The sequence below is a fragment of the Panthera tigris genome, chromosome D1 (assembly GCF_018350195.1).
Source record: "Panthera tigris isolate Pti1 chromosome D1, P.tigris_Pti1_mat1.1, whole genome shotgun sequence".
Taxonomy (NCBI): domain Eukaryota; kingdom Metazoa; phylum Chordata; class Mammalia; order Carnivora; family Felidae; genus Panthera; species Panthera tigris.
In genome coordinates, this window is record NC_056669.1 from 96836639 (window position 1) to 96850295 (window position 13657).

The following is a 13657-nucleotide window of genomic DNA, read 5'->3' on the forward strand; positions in this document are numbered from 1 at the left end:
AGCATTGATACTTAATGCCCAGTGAGTGAACCTAGCAGCCCCTAACACCTATACTTTGCTATTTCCTAAAATCCGATAAACTTCGTTAAAAGTCTAGGAAGGCACTTAACAAGCTCAGTTACTTCTTTGATGGAATAATTTATCGGCCAGAGCCACGGTCACAGATCAGAGAACCTGAGAAGGTTTTTGGGGCAGTGAAAAACCCACGTATACTACGCCCATCATATACCACTTACGTTCCCTTATTCGATCCTCACCGGGGCCTCTCCAAAGAGTTCCCATAATCCCCATGTTACCGACGAACAAATTGGAGGTTCAGAGAGGAGAGGAGATGAGCCCAGGTTTGAATCGCTGAGTGACAGAGCTAGAATTGGAACCCAGTTCCGTCCTACCCCCCGGAAGTCTCAGCGGCAAGGACTATTTCCTGCTGAGCCGGAAGGGTGAGGCCCGTCTGCCTGAAGCCAGCCTCCTTGATCCCCACGCTGTGGTCCCTGTGGGTCCAACAAAGCTGACAGCAGCCAGCATGTTTGCTCTGTGCAAACGAGCTGTGTGCGTTTATCTCATGGGCACTGAGCTGTAGCCTTCCTGCTTGATGCCTGAATTTGTAATGCATCACGGCCCTGTGGGAAGAGCACGGCTCCCCTTCTTCTCGAGCTGTGCAGCCCTCAGGAGTTAGGGATGGCAGACGGAGCTTCAGCAGCTGCCAGGCATTGTACCCAGAGCAGCCATCATGACCCTGGATCACGTGTCCACAGGCCCCACGGCTGGAACAAAGACCCAATGCCTGTTTCTCTTCCACTCCTCTTCCGTGGCAGCCGGGCGTGAGAGAAATGGGTGCTAGGCACACAAGAGCGTCCCTGAGTTCTGGAAACCCAGACATCCACCTGTTCATTCCCTGAATGCACGTGCAGAGCACCTGCCGTGTTCTGGGCCCTGCAGATAAAGGGATGATAAGCAGTTCCTGGATACAAGAGCTGCCACTCGGGGAGACACACGTGTACACGTCACCGTGGCCCTGGGACATAAGTGGGGGTGTTGCAGAGGGCCACGGGAGCCGAAAGAAGGGAGTGGCTACTTCTCCCTGGGGTGAGGCTTGGACGGAACCAGGGAAAACCTTCAAAGGATATGCCATAGAAAACCACGTAGGTGTGCACCAGGCAGAGACGTGGAGGCGGCCGAGGATGGATGGAGCGGGCCAGGACCGCCACTTAGCGGTCACCTCCCAGTGCCGGGCGGGCTCTCCATCAGGCACCTGACCTGCTGTCTCTCACCTCATCGCCACAGCCATCTGATGGGGGCAGGCCTCAGCGTCCTCATCAACCGTGGAGGGAATGAGGCTCGGAGATGTGGAGGTACTTGCCCAGGGTCATGGCGCTGGGAGTGAGGGGTGGAGCCAGGGTGCCCCACTCCAGGCTGACTCCAGGGCTTGTGTCGTTCATACTGAGCCCTGCCAAAGGTGACCCACAGGCAAAGGCCCAAAGGAGGGAAAGGGTCTGAGACACTCAGAGAAGGAAGCCGGAGCATAGAAGCTCACCAGGATGGTGAAAGGGTATTGGAACCAGAGGACAGGGCCTTGAGTGTCGAATCCTAGAGAACGTCCTGTGTTGCTGGGGTCAGTCGTAACAAATGGTCGCTGATGAATCCCTTCTCCCCGTACCCACATCCTTGATGTGGATTCTTTGAAGAGATGAAGTCTAACACCCCTTGAATGCGGGTTGACCGGTGACCGCTTTGGCTAATAGAATATGGCGGCAGTGATCTTGTGGGAGTCCCAGAGCCTTCAAGAGGTATGCAGCTTCCCATTACGGCCTCTGCTGCCCACAGACTCGGCTCGAGGAAGCCAGGGTTGGGCTCCTTGAGGACTAGAGGCCACGTGGAGAGAGACGCCCTCCCCCTGTCACCTCAGCCGTCTCAACCAAAGCACCTTGAGTCACCGGACACGTCCAAGAGCCCGTCCTGGATCTTGGTCCCAAACCATCGTATGAATGCAGCCACGCAAGAATGACTCCAGATGACCTTTGGTAGAGCCACTGCGCCCAGACCAGACTGCGGGATCACGAGCAAATATATGGCTGGCTACCCCTGAATTTAGCACAACGACCTGAACTCCTCCCAGCCCAGCGATCTTGGAAACATCCCTCTATGTGGAGGGCAAGCATGTGAAGGCCGGATCTGAACCTAGGGACCCATCACATCTCAACCGCAGGGACAGCTGGGTTCTCCTTTGGAAGCTGGAACCAAACGGCCTCCCCTCCTTGGTTGATCCATTTGTTTTACTGCCATTTCTGCCTCCATACTGATGGCGGAGGCAGCTGCCAAAATAAACTAGGGCAGGCCTCACAGCCAGAAAACACCAACTGCCTGGATGTCTTTGCTTGTCTGTTTGCATACCTTTCTTTTTATTTGTGTAGACTCTCCCCTTGGGGACTCGGGGTCACTGGGGAGTGGAGTCTGTCTCAGAGACAGGAGCCGAGCCCTTAATATACACCAGGCACTTTGATGGACATCGTGATGATTATGCAGCTACTATTATTTATGGATTCCAACCATGTGCCTGAGACGTTTACCTACTGTACCTTTAATCCTCGTAGTGATGCTGAAGGACTGGTGCTGTTGCCTCGTTTCACTCGGGAGCTGTGAAATCCAGGGGGGCTAAGTGATTTGCCGGTAGGTGGCAAAGCTGGACTTTGGACCCACATCGTCCAGCCCCAGAGCAAGAGCTATTCCATGCCACACGCCGTTTCCTTTCCAAGAAAGGAAAAATCTGGCAACCGAGAGACCAAGCGACGGGAATATCAGGCTTGACTGAGCGTGACTGAGCAGGAAAAGGACACAGAGTAAGTAGTCTGTGTATTGCAAAAGATGACTCTGTTTTCGGGGCACCTGGGTGGCTCAGTCGGTTAAGCGTCCGACTTCGGCTCAGGTCGTGATCTCGCAGTTTGCGAGTTCGAGCCCCGCATCGGGCTCTGTGCTGACAGCTCGGAACCTGGATCCTGCTTTGGATTCTGTGTCTCCCTCTCTCGCTGCCCCTCCCCTGACTCACACTCTGTCTCTCTCTCCCTCTCAAAAATAAGTAAACATTAAGAAATAAATTAATAAAAAAATTTTTTTAAAAAGATGACTCTCGTTTCACTCAACTGGTAACCAAAGGGTCCCAACGTTTACCCTATGGTGTCCTGCAGTGACAGAGGATTCATGGGGTCCGGGTCCCTCCACTTTCTCCCTACCAGCCCCTATTTCCACACAAGTGTTCCAGGAGGAGCTCCTCACCCTGCACTATCCTTGGGCACTACCTGTGTCAGGAAAGACCTAGAAGGAATGTGTCAGAGGGACATCCCATGCCTTGGGCAGGCCCGAGCAGAAACCCCGCTTCCCAGGTTGGGGAGAGGAACCCAGAGCTCTCTAAACAGCTATGGTTTCATGTACCAGCTGTCATGGCAAGGTCCTGGGGTCCGGGCCATCCACCTGGGCACTGCCTGAGGATGAACCATCCAGGAGAGAGACCAAGTCTGGGCCATGAGCACCAGCAAAGGAGGAGGACACCTACAAAATGCTTTTTATATTAAAAAAAGGTCAATCAAATAGACTCCACGAGGGAACATCGGAATGTTGTTTAACTTTCTTATACCTGCTTTACAGCCCATTTTATACCGTCATTTGGAATCATTATGAGGAAGGAGGCCCTTTAAAGGTGTCGATTTCACCCAAGTGCCCCTCTCTGGACCTCAGTTTCCCCATCCGCATAACACAACAAGTGTTCCCATTTGTGTTCCCGAAACTGACTGGATGTCGAGACGCCTGTGGAGTTGGTGGGGGGGTGGGTCCCAATTTGGGGCTGTGGCCCTAGTGATTCTGAAGGAGGAGGTGGGTCCGGGGATCTGTATCTTAACAAATGTCCCGTGGCGATTCTTCTCACAAGGCAAGGTCTGTAAAACCTGGACGTGAGGACCTTCACCCCTGGAGTACCGATCGTCCTAGGTGGCTCGGGACTGAGAGGTTTCCTGGAACGTGGGACTCTCGGTGCTACAACCAGGAATACTCCAGATCCACTGGGACAACTCGGTTATCTCAACTGTACAAGATGACTACCCAGGGGCCCTCTGGCTTGAACTTGCTGGGACCGTGCCGTGGCAATCGTCTGCAATTTTCCCTGAGAGCGGCTGAAGTTCAATGTCTTGTTTCTAAGGCATCTAGAGAGGAGAAGCCGTCCCAAGTCAAGGCGGTGTGAGGCCTCTGGAGTAGCGTCCAGCTGAAAGCCACAGAGTAGAATCCCCAGGGATGGAAATCTTCACTTCCGGCACACCCCCCTCCAACCGGACTCTGTCTCCCCGGGGAGCTCTGCCTCAAGAGTTTTCACTGATCGTTCTGTGTGCACGGGGCACAGGGACAGGAGGCAAAATGAGTGGGCCCCCTTCACCTCTGTTTGGCTTTTAATTTTATCTTTTCAGAAAACGGGACACTAGGCTATCCCACTTAGTCCTTACAACAACCCTGCCAGTAGGATTTGTTGTTGTTTTTTTTCATCTTATAAATAACAAATCGAAGACCCACTTGCGGCATATATTTGGTTCCTCTGCATCAGCGCCATCCGGGAGGAAAACAGTGCAGGCCCCATATGTAATTTGGCATTTTCTATCGGCCGTACCAAAAAAGTTCAAACCGACACATATGACCTCGATTTGCTGATACACCCAAAATGCCATCGTTTCCGCAAACGGTCCATATGAAAAGCGCTCATGAGATACTTCACATTCTTTCTTTATTTCTGTCTTTCTTTTTTGTTTGTTTGTTTTAACCAGTCTTTGGGATCTGGTATTTATATCTCCTTCTTTCGGCACATCTCAACTCGCCGTATTTCAAGTGCTCAAAAGCCACATACGGTGAGTGGCTACCAAAACCGACAGCTTTTTGATGGACTGGATCTGTCCAGTGCTGAAAAGGGCGGGCTCAAGATCTCCCACTTCAATTGTATCTGTGGCCCTTGTATTCGAGGCTGTGTTGTCTGTGACCATAACGTCTTCTCTGCAAACTATGCCCTGCGTCGCCTGACATGCCTCTTTGCACGGATGTGTGCTTTTAATCTTGCATTTTACTTTGCCTGCTGATAACCATTACGCCACCTTCTTTCTGGTTGGCACACTTGCTTTTGCTCCCTCTTGCACGGGCTAATGTCGCGTGCTTTCCTTCCAAGGCTTCTCTCCACTCGACTGAGTCAGCTACGCTCTTTATGGGTCTGTTTCTCCCTTCACGACCTGGCGTCTTCACCTTCAACTCTTTTTCCTACCTCGAGGTATCTGCTGATTTCTGGGCTCTGTTGCCTTATGACTTTGGCTTCTCCTGACCTCTCAATCCAGGCAACCTCCCCGCCCTGCCTACGCATCATTTATATCATACACCGAACCCCCCCTGCACCCGCCGGGAGTAAATGTTAAAGATACTGATTCTCCGGCGCCCTTCCCTGGAGATTCTATTCTCAAGGGCAGAGCGTAACACTCCATATTTTAGCAATCAACCCCAGTGGTTCTTGTGACCCGGTGACTGCGGGGGACGGGGCGGGGGGGGTAGTGGTGCCAGTTCCCGAGTCACTTCCTTTCCACCAAATGGAATAGTCTTCCTGGCACCAAATCAGACTGGCCGATGATCTGAGGAGCACTAAGGAGCAAAGAAGGGTGATCCCACTGTGTTAGTTAGATGACTTCGATTAGTTCCACTGCTCAGTGACTTATAGCAGAAGGTGACAGATGTGTTTTTCCTGATAAAATCCCTATACGTACAAATGTCCTTTCCCCCCACAGCCCACCCATCTCTGCTTAAGAGTTATTTTGTTTTTGTTTTTGTTTTTGTTTTTAGATCGTAATATTGGCTTCTTTGCTTTTTTGGGTGGGAAGGCAATAAGGCTCTGTTTGCTAAAGAAATGGAGGGAAATGTTTCCAGTTCTCTTTAATTGAAATGATCTCATATGCAAACAGCAAAAAATTACGCCTCGGATGCGCCTCTGCAGAATTGAGGGGTAATGACCCCAGCTTAAGATAGAAGGCGATGATCCGTTTCATTGTCTAAAGCCGTAAGCATCTGTCATGTGTGGAAGGTTCGCTGCGGGAGCTGCCAGAGCGGGGAGAGGGGCTCCCTTCCTCCTTCCTTCCCTCTGCCTGTGCTCCATTGCCTCTTTTTTGTCAGAGAGGGAAAAGGCCAAAAGTGGGTTGGGTGGGAAGAGGCGGGGGGTGTGTCCTGAGGATGCCCTGGCCCCACTCCAAGGGGTGCCTGGGTGGCTCAGGCGGTTGAGCGTCTGAAAGCTCAGGTCATGATCTCGCGGTTGACGAGTTCGAGCCCCGCATCGGGCTCTGTGCTGACAGCTCGGAGCCTGGAGCCCGCTTCGGATTCTGTGTCTCCCTCTCTTTCTGCCCCTCCTCTGCTCATGCTCTGTCTCTCTCTGTCTCAAAAATAAATATAAACATAAAAAACAAAAAACAAAAAAAAAGGAAGAAAGAAATTCCTGCCGACCCCAGGCCCTTGCCTCCTACTCCTGTGGGCATGGCCCACTCAGCAGCTCCAGGAGGGTTGGGTGTGTGTGGCATGAAGTCACCTGTGTCCCAAAGTGGTTCCTCAGGTCCGGTGGGGATGCTTAGAAGGGAGAGAGCTTGGCCCAGAGGGGGAGCGCAGAAGGAGACGGCATGGGCTGAAGGGACAGGTGGTCACCTTCTCAAGGGTTTGCTCCTACAGGTACCCCCTTGCCCGTCAGCACCAGCAACCCTTCTCTCGCCTCGTGTGAATAAAGTTTGCTGAGAGCCCAGCTTGCCCACTTGTTGGTGTGCTGCCTAATGGGCACCCTCACACCAGTCCACAGGGTTTGGGCGCCTACCTCTTAAGTTCTCGTGTACTTTGGAGAGCAGAGAGCCCTGTAGGGGAGTCTTTCTCTTAAGGCGGGATTCTGCCTCCAGAGTGTGGGCACAAGCTTAGAGGAGGCGTGGCCACCGGGGACCATATGGCTCTCCACCCCCCAAATCTTTACTATCTGGGCCCTTCAAAGTTGGCCAACCTCCGTCTTAGACTAAACAGCCCGAGTTGTGGGATGAAGACAGAGGAGCATCCGAACGAGGACAGGCTTCTGCCACATAAAGGGGGGTGGGCGGGAGAAATGACTGCCGGCACCAAGAACATCTGAAGCAACGGCCCTGTGCAACCAGGCCTCCCGGACTTCTCACTCGCCCCGTCTCAGAGCCTTCTCATTTCTCACCAGGCTTCTCCACCCGGGCCACGACTGCCCATCCAACACAACACCTCGTTCCTACCCCGGGGCCCTTGCCCTTGCTTTTGCTCTTACCTGGAATATTCTTTTTCCCAGCTACCCCTGTTCTTGGGTCTTCCTTGTCACTCAGAGAGCTTTGCCCAGAAAGGTTCCACCCTAAACAGGACTTTCCCTTGTCCTCAGGCCTCCCTCAATTGCTTTGTTCTCACCCTTCCACTCTCTGAAGTCTTTTGTCTACTCGTTGGTGGTCGTCATCCCCCATTGGGAGACCAACAGGTTCAAATCGAGAGAATTCAAGGCTGAGTGTATAGGCCTACCCCTTATCTACTTCCCTATGGTGGGGAAAGAAAAGGAAAACAGAAGGAGAGAGCATATCACCTCGGCACCAAGACTGCGTAGATTATTGAAGGAACGAGTGAATGAACGCGTCCCAGGACACTGGGTGAGGCTCTGGGCTTTGGCATCAGGCTTCCTGCATTAAAACCCCAGCCGTATACTTGGTAGCTGTGTGACCTTGGGCAAGTTACTTGACCTCTGAGGGCCTCAGTTTCTTCATCTGTAAAATGGGAGTCATACCTTTGCCTACCTCATGGCCTTGTAGGGAGGATTAAGTGAAATGACACTGCAAAATGCCGAATCCTTGAATCCTCGGGGCGCCTGGGTGGCTCAGTCGGTGAAGTATCCGACTTTGGCTCGGGTCCTGATCCCACGGTTCGTGGGTTCGAGCCCCGCATCGGGCTCTGTGCTGACAGCTCAGAGCCTGGAGCCTGCTTTAGATTCTGTGTCTCCCTGTCTCTCTCTGCCCCTCCCCAGCATGTGTGCGCGCACATGTGCTCTCTCCCTCTCTCCCTCTCTCAAAAATAAATATTTAAAATAAATTTAAGAAAATAAGACGATAGTATATTTCAAACACAGCAGACACCCAGCTAATGGTGGAGCTGTGATTTCTTACCCCCAACATCAGGTCTGCTGCAAGTTCCGCTCTGGGCAAGACACTGGTGAGCTATGGGAGGCTGGACAAGTCAGTTAACCTCCCCACACCTGGGGTCCTGCTCCGAAAGACGGAACCCGTTCCTGTTCCCCCACAGGGCTGATCTGAGAACCAGACGAAGCCACATGCCCAGCCGTGCTCTGGAAGACACGGTTCACTGCCCAAAGCACGGGCTTAGGACGTGTTGAGGACGAGAGTGGGTCACAGATAAGGGGGAAGACTCTGGAGCCAGGCAGACAACCTATTAGCTATGAGGCTTCAGCAGCTTCCTCAGTGCTCGGAGCCTCAGTCTCCTCGTCGAGAAAATGGGGGCAACGATAGTCACTTCAGAGCGTCACTGAGATGATTTACTGTCACCATTATGGTTGCTGGCACAAAACAATGTTCATTCCACGGTGGCCTCTGTTTTTCCTGCCTTGCGGGATTTCATAAAAGCAAAATGTACCACACGAATGCGGATCCCGAGGGGATATGTTTATCCTCGTTCATTGCATCTGTGCAGGAACGCCACAAAGATTTAAAGCTCTGGCCCAGAGGGGATGTGAATTGAATCCATTTTTTTTCATTGTCAGCCCAACCTCCTTTTTATAACTCCTAATCACAGCTAATTTGCTTTGTGACCTTGGGTAAATCACTCGCCCTCTCTGGGTCTTAGTTTTCCTTTCTCTAGAAGGCAGATCATAACACTTGCCCACTGTGATGGCTAATTTTATGTGCCCACTTGGCTGGGCCAAAGTGCCCAGCTATTCGGTAAAACAACATTCTGGATGTTTCTGTGAGGGTGTTTTTGGGTGAGATGACCATTTACATCAGTGGACTTCGATGAAAGCACAATGCTCCCCATAAGATGGGTGGGCCTCATCCAGTCAGTTGAAGGTCTGAATAGAACAGAGGACTGACCTCCCCTGAGCAAGAGGGAATCCTAGCGGGTGATCTTCAGACTTGAATCACAATATCAGCTCTTTCCTGGGTCTCCTGTCTGTCAGCCCATCCTGCAGCTTTTGAACTTGTCAGCCTCCCTAATCAAATGAGCCAATTCCTTAAAATAAATCTCCTCTCTCTCTCCCTATATCTATATAGTATAGGTATACATATGTACATATATACGTATATACATGCACATTCTATTGGTTCTGCTGCCTTGGAAAACCCGACTCACACGCCCAGCCTACCCCCAGGGTCTCAGGAGATCCAGTTAGAAACTAGAGTCTTCCGGGGAGCCTGGGTGGCTCAGTCGGTTAAGCGTCCAACTTCGGCTCAGGTCATGATCTCACGGTCTGTGGGTTCGAGCCCCGCGTCGGGCTCTGTGCTGGCAGCTCGGAGCCTGGAGCCTGCTTCGGACTCTGTGTCTCCCTCTCTCTCTGCCCTTCCCCCGCTCACGCTGTCTCTCTCTGTCTCTCAAAAATCAATAAATGTAAAAAAGAAAAGAAAAAGAAACTAGACTCTTCTATGCACTGGCAGATGCAAACGGGTCCCTGTGTCTCAGGGTCTGGGGCGGGGTGGGGGGTGGAATCTAAAGGGTACAAAGTTCTCTCCGGCCTCGGGCAAAGGGGTACCGCAGTCAGGGAGAGGGACCCGGGTGAGCTTTTCCTCGGGCCTCCTGGAGCCTGGAGGCGTCAGTCTCCTGGGGGGCTGAGGGCTGACACCCCTCCCCGCCCCTCCTATTCCTCTTACCCTCCTGTCCTCCGGCCGCCTAGACAAATAACATCAACTGGATGGCCTCAAACAACAGGAACTTTTTCTTTCACGGTCCTGGAGGCTAGAAGTCCAAAATGCAGGTGCTGTCGGGATGGGTTCCTTCTGGAGCCTGGGGCAGAATGTGTCCCACCACCGCCCTCTCCCAGCTTCTGGGGTGCGCTGGCGATCCACGACGCACCCTGGCTTGTAGACACATCACCCCAGTCTGCCTGCGCCCTCGCTTGGCTTCCCCCTGCGTGTGCCTCTGTCGTTTCTTACGGGGACACCAGAGTGGTACTGGATGTAGAGCCCAACTTACACCAGTACGACGTCCTCCTAACCACCTGCGTTGGCAAAGAGCCTGTTTTCAAAAAAAGATCACGTTCTGAGGTTCTGGGTTGACATCGGTTCGGAGGGGAGGGGATCCGTTCAACCCAATACACCTGCGTTGGGAGTTTGGGGGGCAGTTTAGTCCCAGGGCAAATGGAGAGCAATCCTTCACCCTGTTAAAAAGGAAACTGAAGGCCCAAAGTGGCGTCACGTAGGTTAAGACCCCAAGTCGGTAAACCGAGACTTAATACCTAAACTAACCGCAGTTTCAACCCCCCAGGAATGTAACCTTTAACCAGTCAACGTGGGAATTCCCTGACCAGCACCGGGAAATTTATTTTAGACCCGTTCTGTGCCCTCTAGGAGGGCAACCTGCCTGGCCTCAAACCGTGGATGCTTTGCTGACAATTTCCCTTCCTCCGCTCCTTCTCTACCTCCGAAAACCTTTCATCTTCTGTTCCCTCTACTTGCTAGATGGGCTGCTGCCGGATTCACGAATCGACTAATAAAGCCAATTAGATCTTTAAAACGTACTCGGTTGAGTTTTTGTTATTTAACCAACTTCGGCAGCTCCATTTATCCTGCTCTTTTCCAGGCTGGCCTGGGCACTGGTGTGAAGACCGCAGCCCTCGCTGCAGGGGGGCCCAGGGAGCCGGAAAATCGGTTGCAGCACGCGTGTCTGTGATGCTCCCCTTTTCTGAGGTGTGTGAGATTTTTTTTTTTTGAATTACGTTAGTGATCCGACTCTACTCGATAACATTTGCAAACAGTAGTCATTCCAAACAGAGAGAGAGAGAGAGAGAGAGAAAGCAGCAGCTAGAGAGCCATGGTGGCCTACGACCTGGATGCTTAAGGTAGAGCCTCCCAGCATCGAGGCCCTCAGGGTGAACCCACCTGTCCATCTGCCCGTGATCTTGGGATTTCAACAAGGAGAGAGTGGGACACAGAGCATGTTTCCTAGAGCACGGGGAGAGTGGAAAATTGGACCTGGAATATTAGAAAACTTTTCGTTCCTGGAGCGAAGACTCCTCCTCCACGGGGGCTGGGGTGGGGGGCATTTAAGATTCCACCCCCCCCCCTTGCCCCATCCATCAGACACCAGATACTGTAGGCGCCCAGCGCTGATCCTGTTACCTTTTACCCCCTTTATGGGGGCAAGGGGACCCGGAAGTGGGTGCTGGGCTTCAGTGTGTGCTCTCCCTTCCAGCAGCCAGTGCCCCTGTCTCTTTTCTTGAGGACTGTCCTGCCCTCCAGCTCTGCCCCTTTGCTGTGAGGCCAGAAACCAGAAATCCCGGGGATTTACATCCTGCAGCCCCTCCCTGGGCTGCCCTTCGCTAGTGACTAATGGGTTCGGCATCTGAAAGTTCCAGCCGCCTTACCTCGGGGCCTCACTTACACCCCCAGATGTCCCTGCCAGCTGAAGCTGCCCCTGCCCCCACTGTGATGGGACCTGAGGTCACATCCTTGCCGGCCTTCTTCAGCTTCCCTTCCTGTTGTCCCAACTGCCCGGTGGCTTCCTCGGGGGAGCACTTGCTTGATAAATCACTCCCATGGGAAACCTCGGGTCAGGTCGGCGCCTGGGGGCTCTGGCCTAAGACGCCCCACCTCTGCAGTGTCATTTGAAGCCCACCTGCAAGACAGACCTTCTGTACCCATGATGCTGACAGCCACCTCTGGGGTGTGATTTGAAGGACCCGGGGCGCATAATCTCCTCCCCAAGGCCTCTCTCCCTTGTCTGAAATCTCACCATTGCAGATTCAGTCCCGTGGAATGTGTCCCTCACTCCCCTTAAAATGGAGCTGCTTCTGGGACTACAGCTTCATCACTGGCGTTAATACTGCTCCTTGGAGCGGGGCTCCCCGTAAATCAGAGCCTTTGCTGCCGTGGCTGTTGGTGGGGCCCCAGTCGGCCTGTTCCTCCTGCTGGAGTCGGGCTTAAACAAAATGGGGAAGGCAGAAGTCTGGGCCTCTGCCGTGGCCTGCCTCACACCTCGGCGCCCTGCTCCCCACTCCCCGCTCCTTCCGCTGCCCCATCCGGAGGGCTTTTCCTGCCTCCGGCTGCAGGGAAGCCCCTCCACTCAAGGTTTGAAATAATGGTGACCAGGATAATGAAAATGATAAGGCATCATTATTTTTAGGGTGTTAGTGTTCCGGAGGATGTTTCACTTTAAGTGGGATTTTTGGAACATCAAGAATGACCATGGGGCCCAAGGGGAAGCTTAAATGGTGGAATTCAGGCACTGCGGCCTCCAGATGAAAGTAGTTTGGAGTCCTGCCCTGTTTCCAATTACGGCCAGGGCATACCGGGCTGCTGGGTAGGTGAATTAGAATGGCAACTCCTGGGGACAGACAAGAGTTCCAAGGGTCCACAGCTTGGGGGGCGGGGGTGAATACAGGCTGCATTTCAGCCCCACTTATTCCTGCTGAGTACCTTTGTGCAGTGTGCAAACCGCCCAGCCGTATAAGGAAGCCCCAAGAACCCTGACTAGTGTTAAAAAGAAAACCACCAGCATAAGATAGAATCACTTATGGGAGGCCCGGTCATCAAACCCAGGCTTAATACCTAACCTAACTGTAGTTTCAACCTCCCCCCTGAAATGTAGTTCTTAACCAGTCAGTCGGGAAACTTCTGGGCATTGCCAATGAGGTAATCTGTCACAGGGCCCTCGCTATCTCCCCCACCTCCTTCGGCCCAGATGAGGTAATCTGCATGATAAGATCCTCTCTGCTTTTCCCCCTAACAGAAAGCCACCTTGCCTGAAACAATGGCTCCTTTCCTTTTGCTAGTAACTTCCTTGCCCCGCTGACCTTCCTCTAAAAACCATCCATTTTATACAACTCCTTGGAGCTCCCCTCTACTTGCTAGGTGGGACGCTGCCTGATTCATAAATCGCCTAATAAAGCCAATTAGATCTTTACATTCAAGCATTGAATGTTTTGTCCACTGAGACCAGGAACAGTAAGGCTAGCATTGAGTTTACCCTGTGCCCCCACTCTGCTCAATACACTGCGCTGTCGTATGTCCCACATCTGTCTCGCGAGGTCAGTTACAATTTGCAGCGTCCCCATTTCACAGATGGGGAAGCCGAGGCTCGAAGAAGTTGCAAATCACCCCAAGTCACATGGAAAATAAATAAAAGCTCCAGGGGTTGAGCTCCCATGACTGGGCGTCACGGGAAATGCTTCCCAGAAGCATTTCAGAAGGGAGAAGGTTGGCAGAGGGCAATTCAACCTTGTCGGCAAGTCCAGTTCGCCCAGAGGAGGAAGCACCTTGGCTGGGGGGCTGCGGAATGAGGCAGAGTGGGCCAGTGGGGAGGCAGAAGGTCTAAATTTGAATTTCAAGCCTGCCTTTTATTAGCTGTGTGTCCCGGACAAGTCACTTAACCATTCTGGGCCTCACCGTCCTCATTTGTG